A 16,029-nucleotide genomic window follows, 5' to 3' on the forward strand; every position below is an offset into this window, starting at 1 on the left:
CTGAAAAATGGAGTCCCTAACTTTCTCACAGAAAGAAAGCATGTAACCCAGTTTTCACTTACAAAAAGGGCTTCAAGGCACCATCTCTAAGTGTAAGAGAGATTTACTATAGCATCTTATTTTATTATATCAGTCATAAGTATCAAGGATTATTTCTCCCACTGATGTCCAGGAACAGGAATATGAGACATTCATAATCCCCTTTTTGTCAATTCAAAAGTAAAATTTCCACAAAAGCCCAGTAAGTTTTCTGTGATCCACCCCCACCTCACTCTTGCCCATATCATAAGGACTTAATTACCTGCAGTTTGTGTAGCAAAATACTTTACTTTGGCTGCTTGGAAGCTCCTCTTCATTCATCAGATGTGACCTGCTTCTCCATCCATGCCCACAGCAAAGTATAGTTTGAAATTTGATTGGCTAGAATACATAGCATACAATGTCAGGAAGGAAAGAAATGTTGAAGATACGTAGTCACTTACAAACCAGATTGACTGTGGATATTAATTTATTTGCAATTAGTACTATTTTAATTTATAGGAAGAAATGTAGACAAAACCTGAATATGAGCAATATAAAGTTCAAATCCAAGGAACCTGGCTTCTAATCCTTTTTCCATCATTACTACCTGATTTTATCACAGCCTGAATTTGACTTTTCTATCTATGACATGTAAGTAATAGTGTATCAAAAAGTCATCATAATAAGAAATGCAGCAAATCTTTGAGCTAAAAATTTATGGAATCCCCAGGTGTTAATAACCTCTGCCTTTCCTCATTCATGAGCTTGTCCTGGGCAGTCTGTATCCTGACACAGGAGGTGCAACTCCCTGGAACGCTTATCTCCCTGAGATGACTAAGAAACCCAGTAAATAATGACTTCATAATAGTAAAAATATTACAAACACAAAAATTGCTATTTGTTCAGAAGACAAAGACATTGTGCCTACTTAAAGTAATTTAGGAGTTAGCATTTGAGCTGGGCTTTGAAATGTGGAAGTTCAACAGGATGAGGGTGTTTCCAAAGGAAAGAAATGGCACAAGTAGGACAAGGTTAATGGCAGAAGAGCACAGGGCATTTGCAGGGGGAGGTGTTTTAAGTTAATTGCCCAGAGAAAGGTGAAATTTAGTGAAGGAGAGCAAGGGGAAAAAAGACAGATAGTGAAGGGTCCTGAATGATGGTCGAATGAGTTCAGATGTGACTCTGAGCACTGGAAAGGTGAGATGGCTTTTCATAGCTGAGGATCAAGGTCAGAGCTGCACTTTGGCAGATCAACCTGAGACTCGCGTGTGGAGCATGGTTTGAGCCTACTGTGGACTAGCACTCCCCTTGCGTAGCAAAAGAGGAATGGACTATGGTGAAGTATCTTGCTGTCCAGGAGAAAAGACCAGAAATATGAAACAGTTATAAATAAGTGCCAGGATATAATTAAGCACTAAATTGTGTGATAACAACAATTGTTCTTGAACTTTATAGGCTACAAATCACTTTCAAAGTATTCTTCTCAGCCCTTCAATAAATACTTACTGAATGAATGAACAATCAGTTCTTTGAGGTAAGTAGAAAAGGTCAGGAATTTGAAAATCAGTCACATGGGCATAAGTGTATCTGGGCCTCAAAGTTGGATCTCATGGCACCTAATCTTTTGCTTTTTGTAGACTGATATGCAGGAATTAAAGGGAAAAGACATATTGTTGAGTTCTTCTGCCTTTAGTTCACCAAGTACTATTGAGGGAAGGAAGAGAAAAGGTAGATTATGCTAGGCTATTAGCCCGTGAGTAAAAGTTAAATATTTTTGTGAACAAAGCATTCCATAAGTGGATATTTAATGACCAGATAGTGTGACTATTCGTGGATGTGACAGAAGTCTCTTTCCTTGAAGATTTGGGTACATAAATGGTACCACTTCTCAGTCTTTTTGGCAATTCTGACAGCCACCCAAGAGCCTTTAAATCAATTGACTTTCTACTTAAAGCAGCCAAAACTGATCTTGACTACTGAGAACCCTGACTGATACAGTAATTTCAGTAAATAGATGTGACAAAGCCCTGCAAAGTTTCTGTACCTAGTCAAGCATTGGCCTGAAGTTCTGATAAGAACTCAGATCAGAGTCCTGGCTCATTACCTGCTATCTCTCCTTGGACATGTTACTTAACCTTGATGAGCATATTTTATATCTATAAAATGGCAAAAACAATTTCTCTTCCATCTACCTTTATCAAACAAGTAGATGCATGCAAAATTACTCTGTCAAATGTAAAGTGGTTTATGCTATAGAAGTGAAAGGTATGGTTTTCCCAGAGTATGGTAATTATTTTGACTTCATATCTCACCAGTTGGTGAGAAACTAATAAATATACTACTTTGAATGTTATTCTAAGGGGAAAAGTTAATTTCTTCCTGATTCTTATATTCTGCTATCTTCTTCTATATTCTCAAGACACAATGGCTCAATACTATTCAAGAAAAGGGAGAAAATTCTCTCTCTTTATTCTTCCAAGTTTCTCTAAAGGAAGCTAAGAAGTCCCCAGAAAATTACTAAGCCATTCTGCTGTGTGATGGAGAAGCTAAAGTGTTCCTGGGAGCTTAAAACTCAATAAGGAAGAACAGCAGACATTGGGGTACACTGTATGGGGAACACGGAGCAGAAAACCTACAATTCAGCAACAGTGGCCTTTGCCAGTCTGTTTCCAAGGTGTTGGAAGACTGGCCAATGAGCCTGAGACGCACATGTGTGGTAGGCAAGTTCATGACCACCCCACTCATGTCATGAGGGGAAGACACTCACCTCTCCAGTCTGTCTTCTCTCCTCAGAGTTACAACCTCCTGCTCTTCACTTTTGACAGATACCCAGGATTGTTATAATGGAAACCATGTGCTGGAGATGTTTGTGGTTTGGATGGTTCAAGATACTCTGTGGGAAAGTGACACTTGCATTGGCTTTTGGCCACAGAGAAACATGAAGACTAGGCATCTAAGTTGATTGGCAACAGTTCCAAATTATGCAAGCACCCAGGCTATGATATGACAGATGTTTTACTGAGAGGAATAAACAGACCACGAACATCTTATATCTGTAACTGGTAAATGGCAATTACTTCAAGTCTCACAATGACCCAAAATGTTGCTTGTAGAGGTTAGATAACTGAGAGTTGTTTTTATGAGCTATTCAAACTTATAGTTTTTATTTGTATGCATTGCAACAAATATTAAATGGTCATCTAGCATAAGTAGGCCTTGATGATATGAAGAAGAATTCACAGTCTTGTCCTCCTGGGATTTACAATATGAAGGATTATCCTCTATTAGCCTGAAAATTCCATGGAGTTGGCCTGACCTCTTATTTCTGCCTAAGTGGTAGAGAAGAGAACTTCTACCATCATGTGCATTTCGTGCCATTGTCTCTGCTTTGTGATGGCTGCTTTTGTTTGTCCAGTGTGGAGTCCCACATATATGTTACAGCAACGAGCATGTGCATGCACAGGAACCCCTGAAGGGATTGCTGAAATGTTTCCTTGTACTTCGGGATTTTAAGGCCGTTTACAAAGACGGAGGTTTCCTATCACTTTTACACCGCTGCCTCCCCCTCTGCTGGCCTGCTGACTTCAGGAAGCGAAGTCAGCGCCTGTTCAGGAATTGTGAGTTTACTGCTCCCTCTGCCTGGAACTCTCTTTCCCCATAATCCTTCCCCTTTATAATTTGCTTTCTCACTTCATTCCAGTCTGCTCAAACGTCACTTCCTCAGAGAGGTCTTTGCCCACCCCTGTCCAAACATCCTCTTCTCAGTGCCGCCACCTTTATTCTCACATTCTGCGCTGTTGCTTCCTAGAACTTAAAACTGCCTGACGTTATAGACTCCACTTATCTATTCCTGTTTCCTCCCCTGGAATGTAAGCTCCATGAAGGCAGGACCATCATTTTCTTCAGTTACCTAGAAGAGGGACTGTCACAAAAGTGTTCTATAAGTATTTATTGAATGAGTGAATCATTATATTTCATCCTCAGCAAAAATTATGAGATATTCTTAACCTTGGTTAGCAGAAGAGGAACCTGAGGTTCATAAAGGTGAAATTATTTTCACTTCAGGATGGTTAAATTATTTTCACTTTAGGATGGAATAGATCCAGAGTACAAACTCAAAGCCTCCTGCTGTCAAAGGCTTTGTTCATTCCTCCATAGTTCTTTTGACGTACATTCTTTGAGATAGTTCTTTAGACAAATACTTTAGACAGTTATTATCCAATAAATATTAATTGAAGAATAGATTTTAAATATGTTTGAGAAAAATATCTCTATCCAATTTAATTCTATCCTTTAAAATCTTAAGTAAAGAAATAACTTTTTCAAATCATCACATCTTCCACAGAATTTCTTCAGGAGCATGGAACCAGGAGCACTACATCAGCAGCCGGGCTCTCTCCTTAGCTGCATACCCTCCATCTGCCCTGGTTTTACCATCCCCATTGCCCCATACTCTTGCCCTCAACCATAGTCTTGCATCATAATTGGAAGTGGATATTTTAAGATAAAAGCTGTACCTGACAAATAAAGAAACATATTTGTTCTAAGTTTAATTAAATAAGTCTGGGCAGCCTTTTTGCAATATGGAGATTAACTGTCAGATTTATGTTAATATGATCTCAGAGAATGAAGCTGCTATAAAAAGTTTCTCCCCTCACCCCTCGCTTAAGCTCCTCATGTTGCCTCATTGAAGTTTCCTTAAATTGGTAGTATCCTATTAAAATATTACCAGGTCAGTTTTGCAAGAACAAGGCAGTTAAAAATATCTAACAAATTTCAAATGTTAGTTTAAAGATGTCAATACAAATAAGCTGAAATCATATCTATTATACAGAGAGAAAACTATCACAATGGTTGGGTTTTCGGCATCTCTCTGGAATCACTCAATGCCAAGCTCTCCTTTATCTGATTAACACAGGATTATAAAGATCTTCTGAGCACACTCAGTATAATACAAAGAGCCTTTCATTCCTCTGAGTATCCCCCTCCTTTTTTTGCGTGTGAAAAAGATGTGCCACCCAATTTTTTTATTTTGTGATTTCAGAAAAAAATGCTAACAGTTTGAATCATGAATCCTGTTGTGGGGACTGAGTTAATTAAAAACCTGATGTATACATACAGCTGATCCTACTCACCTTAATGAAGAACATTAATTCTAGGACATGTGTGGCTGTAGTCACATTGCTACAAATTACTAGACTCTTTCCTTTATGTGTTTCCAAGAAAGTCTCCCCCTGTTAGTTAGGAAAAAAGAAAAATATGACGCCTTAGTTCTGGGCAGCATAAATTACACGCATCAATCAGAGAAAGCTTAAATTAAAATACACATTTGGCAAACAAATATGAATATGTTGATCTCATCTGTGAATCAAAATGATTTAGTGCCAGCGCTGACCCCCCACTGTTCAACATGAAGGTCACCGTGAGCAGCTTCTTTCTCATTGAGAAATGTTTTTGTGCCTTTTAAGGATGCAATTTTATATATGCCCTAATGTTCAGTCTAACTAGTGATTTCTATGTAGAGAGACTGATTTATTTTATAAAGAAAATACAGGCTCATTTTTATTTATGTAATCCAAAACAGATAGCTAAATTAAAATGTGGGGAAAAAATACAGTGGTTTATGGTTCCTGGGCTGAGGGTTCTCCAATGTGTTTATGATATTTTCTAATCTAGCAGAATACTGTTTGTGAAATGGAATGCTACACCTTTCCGATATGGAGTGATCATAAATCAGTCTATTCTTATCACCTACTGCATGCATTCTTGGGGCAGGAATAACTACTTGAGAGATGCCCATTACATGGCAAACCTTAAGTAGAGATGATCGTGGGTCTTTCAGGTTGCCATTTCTCAAAAATATCTGTAGGCGAAGCAGGCAGATTGAGTAAGGCAGTGATCGCCCTGGACAGAAGTGTGCGTGTTTTATGTTATGACATTTATTTTGAATATTCATGTTATATTTTCTTGCTAAGATTTCATTCTCATAACTACAAACCAGTATAATGATCCTGTCTGAGTTATAGGGAGGGGTATGAAATGCATGCCTTTGATAGTTGGGTTGCAACTCAATGCTGAGAACCCTCGCAGCTAAATGGAAGAAGGCAAATAAAATGAAGATAAAACTGTGCACAGTATGTACACTGTAGTCTGCAAACGTCACCTGAGGAACTTGGTAAAGTACAGATTCCCAGGCCTCACTCCACCAAATTCTGATTCAGGATGTCTCGAATGAGGCATGGGATCTGTATTTGTCATGAGTTCTCTAGGGATTTCTTACTAAATGTTACTCTGAGCAAACTTTGAGAAAGACTACCAGAAAGATGAATGGGTCAAAAGAAAACCAAGTGACACATAATAGTTTGCTTTTAGCAGTTTGACAAAAGATATGAAGAGATTAAGTTCCGAGTTGGGATGAGCAATTTATGCTCAAATTGCCACCTTAGACAGGAGAAAGCAGACTTCTAGAGGGATGTATTATGACAGTTGTTTTACATTGAGGTGTCTTTTGGGGGAGGAGTGCAAAGGAAACAAGGGTTATCATAGAAAGGAGCTGTCCAGAATAAGACATCTTTTGGCTATAAAGCCAAACATCCAGCTTTTTAGCGAATTCCAATTTGAAATATTCAGTTCCATTATCCCTATACCATGCATACTGATTTTTGATTCAGGAAATGTGCTCACCATGATTCTCAGGCAAAATCTCATACCGATTATGGTTTACATTCTAGGGTACTAATAAATAAGCATGGAAACTTCTAGAAGAAAGAAATCCACTAAGGTAAAGTGAAAGAATCATCATTATGCTTTGGGTGGAGAGACAATAGTTTTGTCTATTCTACGATGCAAATGAGAAACACTGAAGTCTTCAGAAAAGTAAAATGATGTGACAAAAAGGATATTTGAGGAATACTGTGTCTTAGGGAAAAAAGGCTAAGTCAATTTTGCATAGATCCATGTTGATTGTTAAGATGGCCAAGATGAATGGATTGGTTGTGCCGCAGTCTGTTCGTTTGGCTCAGATAGGCACTGCCAAGAGTAACTTGGGTACAATTTTGCTCTATGCTAATTAGAGTTGGTCAAATGGTCCTCTGATGAATTTCCTCCCCTAGATAGAATTTGAGAGGATATACAACAACAAAGTAATTATCAGAGTGCCAATTATCCATAGGGGCATCTACACTGGATCCAGGGATATAGAACCTGGTCTCAAATTCTCAGAAATTTTGCTCCCCAACTAATGCAACCCCATTAAAAGTCCTCTTTTAGTGGGCACACAACCAATAGTGCATATGCTGATAGCATTTTCACATACAAATCTGATAGTTAGGCATGCCATTACCCAATTTACACATGCAAATGCAGTAATTGTGTGCTGTGGGTGCTTTGGAAACCTGGCACACACCCAAAATGGAGGCCTTTTCAAAGCATGGCCAACCCACCAAATTCTTCTTCCACAGCAACTCTCAATATTGTCTTACCTTTATTACACAAAGTTCTGCGGGATTCTGGGAGAAAGGGTATGTGCTTTCTGTATTTCGCTGAATGATTGAAACTTGCTATCTCTATTTGGTTTGAACATTTTAAAATTCTCTTTCTTATTCTTCAATTAATTGACTGTAGACTTCCTCTCCTTTGTAGTAATTCACCATTTCATTTCTCTGCCTTAAAAAATCAACTCTAATTAGAAAGTACAAATTCTCTCATTATGACTTATTCTCATCTAGAACTTGAAATGGGAATGATTATGAGTTGTCGTAATAAGTGATTTGCTCTTTTAAAAGAATGGAGATTACTGTTTACAGCTATGTGCACATGAGTTTACTCCAAGATGCATTTGATTATTCTAATTTACTGAGCTGCTACAGAAGCAGCCGTTAACTATTTCCTGTTTCTTTGTTTACGTATTTCAAATATTCTGGGGCCTCTTGACTACTCAGGCAGTACAATGCAGGCAAAGTAATTTAAGAAAGATAAATAGGATTGAGTATATTTGCTTTGCCAGTGTTTCTCAGAGAAGGGAAGTCTAAGAGTCTGACATTGATCATGGCAAGATTTTTAGATTAACCAATGATAGCAGATAGTAATGATAGCATAACAGAGGAAATTTTACCAAAAGTATAGAAATAAGGGATATTTTGATAGAAAAAATTTTAATTGGAAATTATAACTCTTATTTATTCATTCAGAAAATACTTACTGTGTGGTCACTACATTCCCTATATTGTTTTAGGTATCTTTTTAATTCTTTGCTCTTGTCTCATCTCTCTGAACATTCCATTTCATCTCTGCCTGCCCCTTAACCGATGGGATTCTTCAGAATTCCAGATTGCAGTCCTCAATCTTCTACTCATTTTACCATCTCTGAAGCCTCATCTTCATTTCTGACCTTCATATCTCTTTCCCCAGACTAGATTTCCCTTCTAAATTCCAAATCTGTATTTCCAGAAGCCTTTTCGTACTCCCATGTACATGTTCCACATGTACAGCAATCTCCACAGGTTCAAATTGGGATTTCTATCTTCCCCATACTTTGTGCTAGAGTCATCTTTGGGTCCTCTCTGTATCTTCAAACCATACATCCTGCTGGTTGCTGAGTTCAGTAGTACTGCAATTCAAAAATGTTCCATCTTGAATCTTGCCTCTCCGTTCTCTTCCCACTGCCTGCCTGAGTTCAGGACACTTGCGGTAGTTTTATAATGTCATCAGTCTCTCCCCTAGGCTACTCTGTTCCCTCACTCTCTCACCAGGGTTGTCTCCCTAAAGTGCAATCTAATTATATAAGGCTTTGCTTAGTGCCTTTAGTCTCCCCTCACCATATACATGCTAGAGTTCAAATTCCGCTTTCCTGTTCCAAGTCTAGTTGCATTGCATCTATTTGATGTCAGTGAAAAACCCATCAACTTTCACACTGCAATGTCAATCCCCCTCTGTTGATATGTGCCTCCTCTTTATTAGCATTATCCTTCATTCTATGCTTTTTTTCTCTTCATCCTTCAAAGTCCATCTTAAACACCCCCTCCTTTTTGAAACTGTTATAGCACCTATTCCAGCAACAAAACAAACTGTGCTTTCGTTTCTGCAATGATACTGCTTTGTAACACATTAATTACCTATCATTTTATATAATGGATGTTGAAAAATAGTTGTCTGTCCCCACATTGAATTGTATGCTTCTTAAATTAGGAACTGTGTTTTACTATCAATGTCCTCAAGTCAAAGACCACCAAGAACACACCGACAGTTAAGGTTGGGTTTATCACTGTTTCAAAGAGGGAGGATACCATGGGGCATGCTGGAGTCTTAGAAAGGACTAATTATATGTAGTATTTGGGTTTGTATTGGGTACTGTTGGGAGTAATTAGGAAAGCAAGGCTTTGTTTTGGGTTTGACCTGACCTGAAGTGAAGGTAATTCTGACTGGCAATCTTAAACAATCTCAACTAGAAGGAGGAATATATAGGCTGAAGTTAAAGCTGCAATTGCTAAAGAATCAGTAGTTACATATATTAGCCATGATAGGAGAATGCTTGGTAAATTTTGTGGTTTAAAAAATTTTTATGTTTTATTTGTGTTCATACATGATTATGGTGTGTTCTTGCTTTTGTCTTGAGCCTTCATGGTCACAGAAGTGGCCTTGTCTGATATTGGTGTTCTGTGAAATTGTTAATGTTTAACTGGAGAACACTAGTGCCTAACTGTGAGTGCCAGTCCAGCTCCTAGCACTGCCAAAGCCTAACTGATAGTGCCAGGCCAGTTTTGAGCTATCAGGACCTGCTGGTCTTTTTCAGTCCTTCTTTCTGACCAAGGGAAGACAAAGACAGGTCATGGGATATTAATCTATGATATTCAGATTTTCTCCATTACCAAGATTTTGCTGATCAAGATCAGGAGGATGTCCAGAGAATGTAGCCTATCCTTATACAGGAGGTAATCTATCCTTTCCATTTATTGTAGGATGAGTTGTTGAGTCAGACTGTGTAACAATGGCTGTGCAGCAGCATTTAAGACTCTGAATAAGATATATCAGATAGCTGTAACACATTTACCACAGAAGAATGATTATTAGTCCTTGTAACAAGTCTTAAAGCCAGGACTTTAGATTTATAACACCTATGCAATGAAAATGTGTACCAGAATCCAACTATGCATGTTATTTTTCTTAGTCATGGGTTATTTTACTTGCCATGAGACATACATAGGTCAGGCAAAGAAATATTTACTCTAGGATTCCGCCTCCTTAACTAGCTAAGGGAAAACCAATGGTTATTGAATTGTCCGTGACAATGCTGGGTAGTAAATTTAAAATTATTTATTGGGTTTCCAGGGCAGAATTTGTGTTAAATATGATGTTTGTATGAAAATTAATAAAGGAAACCTCAACTAAAGTTAGAGTCAAGAAGACCTGTAGAGGGAGCTCTCGTGCCCTACCATTCATCATCAGTTAGCCCAAACAGGAAGAGGGTACTTTGCATCTCCAGCAGAAAGTTGCCTACTACTTTACTACCCCAGGAAGAGAAAGGAAGATTTTCTTCCTGCTGGCAACAAGCCCAGCCAATATAAACCACTGCCAGTTAACCAATGAGGAGTCATCGTCATCCCTGAACTCTTGCTCTCCTCCAGTGAACTTTCATTTAGAATAGCCCCTCTCAACTCTCCCTTTTCTCTATAAAAGCAAGCTCCCCTCCTTTGTTCTCTGGACATACCTGTGGTTCACTGTAGTTTGTGTGCCCCCAACTGCAATCTTTTGCTACTCCCAAATAAACTCATTTTGCTGGTAAAATAACTGGCTATTTTATTTTAAAGTTGACATTTGTTACAACGAGAGACAAGTTTTAGACCATCTTTTAACATTTTATTATCCTCTCTGTGTGATCATTGTAGCTCACATAATAGCTAACAATTAGAATGACTACATAGAATATGTCACTGAGTAGAAAATGCATAAAAGTTTGATGTTCATACAAGAAGTAGAGCCCCAGTGGGGCATGGGCTATATTGGAAGTAAGAATAAGATTTAAGATAATAGGAGTGAACCATTGTCTTTTGTCAAGGATGTAAGATTCTTGAGTTCCTTCAAAGCAGGCTGGAGTATCTCCAAAGAGAACAAACCAATTATTATACTAAGGGAGGCCCCAGTATTAATTTTCACTTCTGATGGGCTAGGTTTTACTGATAAGATTATAATAACTTTAATTGACATGAGGTCAAAGTCTAGTTTTTATAAGACCGAAAAGTCAGGATTAAATAATGTGAGGTATACTTAAGTATTAAGGACTGTATACTTAAGTATTAAGAGACTGTAAAAGGGAATCTATCTTCTGAAGTGTTTAATAATTTAATAATCAATAAATTTTGTTGCCAATAAGTCAAATTCAGAACAGTAACTATTAATTTAGGAAAGACTGCCAGAGAGTTTGGGTTTTGATTTAAGTGGCAAAAAACCATAGGAAGTTAAATGACAAAGATAAGGAAGATATTACTGAGAAATTTTTTAGTTAGTTAATAAAGGATATCAAAGTGTAATAACGGGCAACATTAGTAGTGGAACAAAGGGTAAGAAAAGGGTGCTGAAGAATCAGAAAATTTATTTTATTTCATGGTCTTGCATGGAATCTACTATTGCAATCACCAGCTTGTTCCAAAGTTTTGGGTGGGAATTGTCTACATAAGTAGTTGTCACTTGCAGAAAATTCCTAAGAATCCTCAGTTTAAGATCCCTTATGGAATTGATGTCCAATAGTAAGGAAGTGAAGTATGTCTTTAAATTGATAACTGTTACCCCAGTGATCAATACCTTGGAGTTTTACTGTTATATTTAAGTACCTGCTAATTTACTTTTCATTAAGGCTCAAGGGCAATTTTTCTCTAGTGCCTTTTTCAGAAGATCAAATCTATAGATTTCAGATCATGCAGAGACTACTTGAGTGGATGTTTCGGAAATGCAGCTCATACCAATTAGTGACAAAGCCTTAGGTATCATATAAGTCTACTGCATTAATTAGTCATATCAGCTTGAAACAGAGTAGAATCTATGATGAAAGTAATTCTTAAAAACATGAGGTAGCCTGCTACTAATTTTGGAGATAACTTGTGGGCTCTACAGAAGATTTCCAATCCATGGGCAGATTGGCACTTCAAACAGGTAGAGACACAAGGTGTCTTAGATGTGCACACTACTACTGATCTTAGGGTCCCAGTCCAAAACAGTGAGATGTTCAGCTGACTCTTCATGGAACCTCCATTTCACTTCACTAATGTTCTCTAGTGTTTGTGAAGTACCGTGCTTGGCATGTGAGATAGCAGGGTACCAAAAATAGACGATAGAATTTCCTCCATCAAGAGGTTTGCACTCCAACTGAGAAAACACAAACACACACCCCATATTAAGTTGTATCATGATTGTGATTTGAAGTTGACTGTCTTTTTGGTGGACTGTGTTACAAGTCAGTGTAACCTTGCTCTTCATGAACATGGCACAGCTCTTCTCAGCATTTAACACAATTCCTTGTACATGGTAAAAGGTCATCAAACAGGTGTGAGTTTGATTTGACGAGGCAAATTCTGAACTGACAACCAAATACTAAATACTAAATATGAAATACTAAAGTTATGGGTTTTTTCTTCTTACTTTTTAAATGTTTTGCCATTCACATCTTACAAGAAAACTTTAGGGCTTTCATCTCTATCTACCCCTGAGAAATTAACTGAAAGTTAATTAAATAAATAGAATATTGCCAACCACACAAGTCCTGTGAAGACACAGAGAAAGATTGTTTTGTTCATTGGGCTCTAGCCTAGAGGGGCAGCAACTCACTCGTACCTTCTTGTCAGTAGCAGTAAATTGGCAGCCTCAACCTATTATATTTCTCTTGGGTGGGGGCTGTTACACGTTCAGTATTTGGATGCAAGTTTCTTCCATGGAAGTGTAACTAGAGAACTAAACTGCTACATTAGGTTCAAAATGTAGAGTCTCTCTTCAGAGATTTTAACTGGTTCATTTTCACGTTGACAAATACCATCAGGGAAAACTGAGGCTAATAGCAAAGAAGAAAAGGAATTGCATTTTAAAAAAATAACTACAATGGGACACATACTAGTGGTGTAGTTGCTCAGGGCCGATAGAGTGAGAAGACAGCATTATTTTTCCATCTTGAGGCTGAGACAGGATGTGCCATTGGGGCACACCTGGGCAGACAAGGACAGTTAATGAGACTCACTAGAGTGGAACAGGTTTGGTAGATGACTGTGGAGGTTCTTCTGAGTGGGCAAAGAAAATGTCCAAGGGAAATAGCAAGCTCAGCAGTGGTTCAGGCAACAAGTAGCATTGCAGTGTATAGTAGTTGCAGCAAGGTCACAACAACGAGGAAGCGTGGCCCATGGATGAGAATCAGCAGGAGTCAGTCACCCTCCAGATTCACCCGAAGAGTGGCAGGCTCCAGTTACTCAATGAGTGCTCAAGGACAAAGCCTGCGCTGTTCAAACAAAAGTGAGACTAAAGCTGAAACCTTGCCATTGGGTACCTGTGGCGTGGAGAGCTGCTACTAAATGAAAAGGCAGTGAGAAGATCACTGGTCAGCGCTGGGATAACTTGATTTGGTGGCTGCTCCCTCTCCCACTATGGAGAGCTGAGGTTATTTGAATATGATTCTCTGCACATCATGATTGCCTCTGGGAACTGGGCAGATCTGCACATTCTAATTGTGAATCAAAGGCTTGGGAAATGAGGTAGGGACTGTCATCATGTAGCTCATGTACCTAAAATGCTACACACCTATTGAGAAAGATCTAATCTCTATGCATCCCACCTCCCACACACACAGCATCACCAGTCGTCTCATCAGAATGAAATAAGAAAACAGAACTATGTCATTATTGTTTAATAGCTTAAGAGTTCAAAAAACATAATCCATGGGGCTGGCCCAGTGGCGTAGTGGTTAAGATGCACCCTCCGCTTTGGTGGCCTGGGCTTCACTGGTTTGGATCCCAGGTACAGACTTACACACCACTCATAAAGCTCTGCTGTGGTGGCATCCCACAGACAAAATAGAGGAAGACTGGCACAGATGTTAGCTCAGCGACAATCTTCCTCAAGCAAAAAGAGAAAGATTGGCAACAGGTGTTAGCTTAGGGCCAATCTTCCTCACACACACACACACACACACGCACGCACACAAAAAAAACATAATCCTATGATATGCATTTCCTTTGAAATATGTATCCTAAAGGGTGGATATTGGTTTCCATATTTCTAGAGCATTAATTATGTGCATTTTGTTCTTAAAATATGAAAGACCAAATATCTAATAGAGAAGATTAATTGCACTGTAGAACCAGGTGATCCTGAGAATCAAGAACCTCAGGTTTGAAATCGAGCTTCTCTACTCATTTTGTGATGTTCCGTAAGTTACCCAATGTCCAAGTAGATAGAAACAAGTCACAAAGGTCAACAGAGCTGGTAGGAAAATGAAATATAAGGTTTGAGGATTTCATGTAGTTATAAGATGTTGGATACATTTTGCTCTATCCATAAGCTGCAAAGCTTGTCTGATTAATTTACTAGACCTGTGAAAATCAGATAAACCAGGTATCCTCTAGATAGAAAGAGATAGAGAAATACTAAAATATTTCTTAATGCTTTAATTTATCATTGGCAAAGAGCTGCAATGTCAATCTTGAGAAATACTTTCTTCTTCCCTGTCAGTCTACCATTGATTCCTGATAAGGGGGTGATGCTGAATGGAAAGAAGCCTGATTTTGGTGTCAGGTAGATCTGAATTTGTAATCTTGTTATGCTCCTTCCTAACCGTGCAAATCTGGACAAGAAATTGGATCTGTCTACACCTCAATTTCTTTTCCTGTTAAAGGCAGACTAAAACAGCTATTGGACAGGGTTGCTATAAATATTAGAAATGATAAGTATACAATGCCTAAGACACATAGTGATGCTTATTAAATGTAACTGTTATTTTAGGGAGAGAAAATAGCATTGAACAGAAGAAGAAAACGGGATTAAGCCTTAGGTTAAATCTAGACTTCAGCACTCAGTACTTTAGAGAATTTAAGCTCGCTGAACCTCGATGTACTCCTCTTAAAAATGGAGACAATTATAACTAACTTACAGGCTTTTTCTTCATTCAATGCACATGGCATAGTGTGTATCACATAGGAATCACTAAATAAATGATCATTATCATTGGCATTATTAATATTATATTAAGCTTCCCAATGGGAGCCCAGGTGGAACATGCTTACAATGATGTGCTGGTTAAAAAATGAGCTGATCTGATTTTACTGGCCTTATTTGACTTTATTTCTCTGTTTTGGTCTCCTCATTTATCCTTTTTCTTACAGATCAAATAGATATTAAATGAAGAGCTCAAAATTATTTTAAAAAACAATGTTGAATCCAAATTGCAGATATCTATTCAGTAAATCATGCTAAGTAGATAAGATTCTTATTTCTTCTTATTTGCCTAAAAAAAACCCCAAAAGCTGGTTGTGTTTTGGCTTCAGAAAGCGAGATCTTGTAGTTGAGACAGGATAGAAATAGCCTTTAAAAGCTAAATGAAATGAATAGTCTTGCAAAAGGAAAAAAAGAGGAATTTTTCATGAGTCCCTGGAAACCAGCAAAAAAGCATCAAAACTGTTGTTTTCAGTAATAATTGTGATTACTTGGTTAAAATACCCCGTACGAGAAGCTTTCAATGTTTTTTGTGCCTCTACAAGGAAAATTAAAACAGAACACACAGCATTGGGGCCAATTTGTTTCCAAGGAAGTCAATTATTAATACTGTATTTAGTATTTAATGAACTAAGCCGATGTATGTGAAACGCTGCAGAGATCTCTTTACCAGCGGAGAACAGGTGTTGATAGAAGCTTTGCCCGTATGTTTACCAGCTGATTAGTACCCATTAAAATGATAATAATCTAATAAAAATTACTTTATGTCTAGTGAAAGTTGAAAGTCCCCTGTGTATTGGAGAATGATGTTTTTTCTATTGCATG

The 16,029-nt window shown here is 38.0% G+C and overlaps 1 long non-coding RNA gene across 1 annotated transcript in view; it reads left to right on the plus strand.

The window, feature by feature from the left end:
* LOC124227984 (uncharacterized) overlaps nt 1-6,803 on the plus strand; it is a 173,378-nt gene extending 166,575 nt beyond the window's left edge. Inside the window, exon 5 of the long non-coding RNA XR_006885598.1 lies at nt 6,753-6,803. This is a non-coding gene — a long non-coding RNA (uncharacterized LOC124227984). The remainder of the gene's footprint in view (nt 1-6,752) is intronic.
* The last annotated feature ends 9,226 nt before the right edge of the window (nt 6,804-16,029 follow it).

This window comes from Equus quagga, chromosome 16, assembly GCF_021613505.1.
Source record: "Equus quagga isolate Etosha38 chromosome 16, UCLA_HA_Equagga_1.0, whole genome shotgun sequence".
NCBI lineage: Eukaryota > Metazoa > Chordata > Mammalia > Perissodactyla > Equidae > Equus > Equus quagga.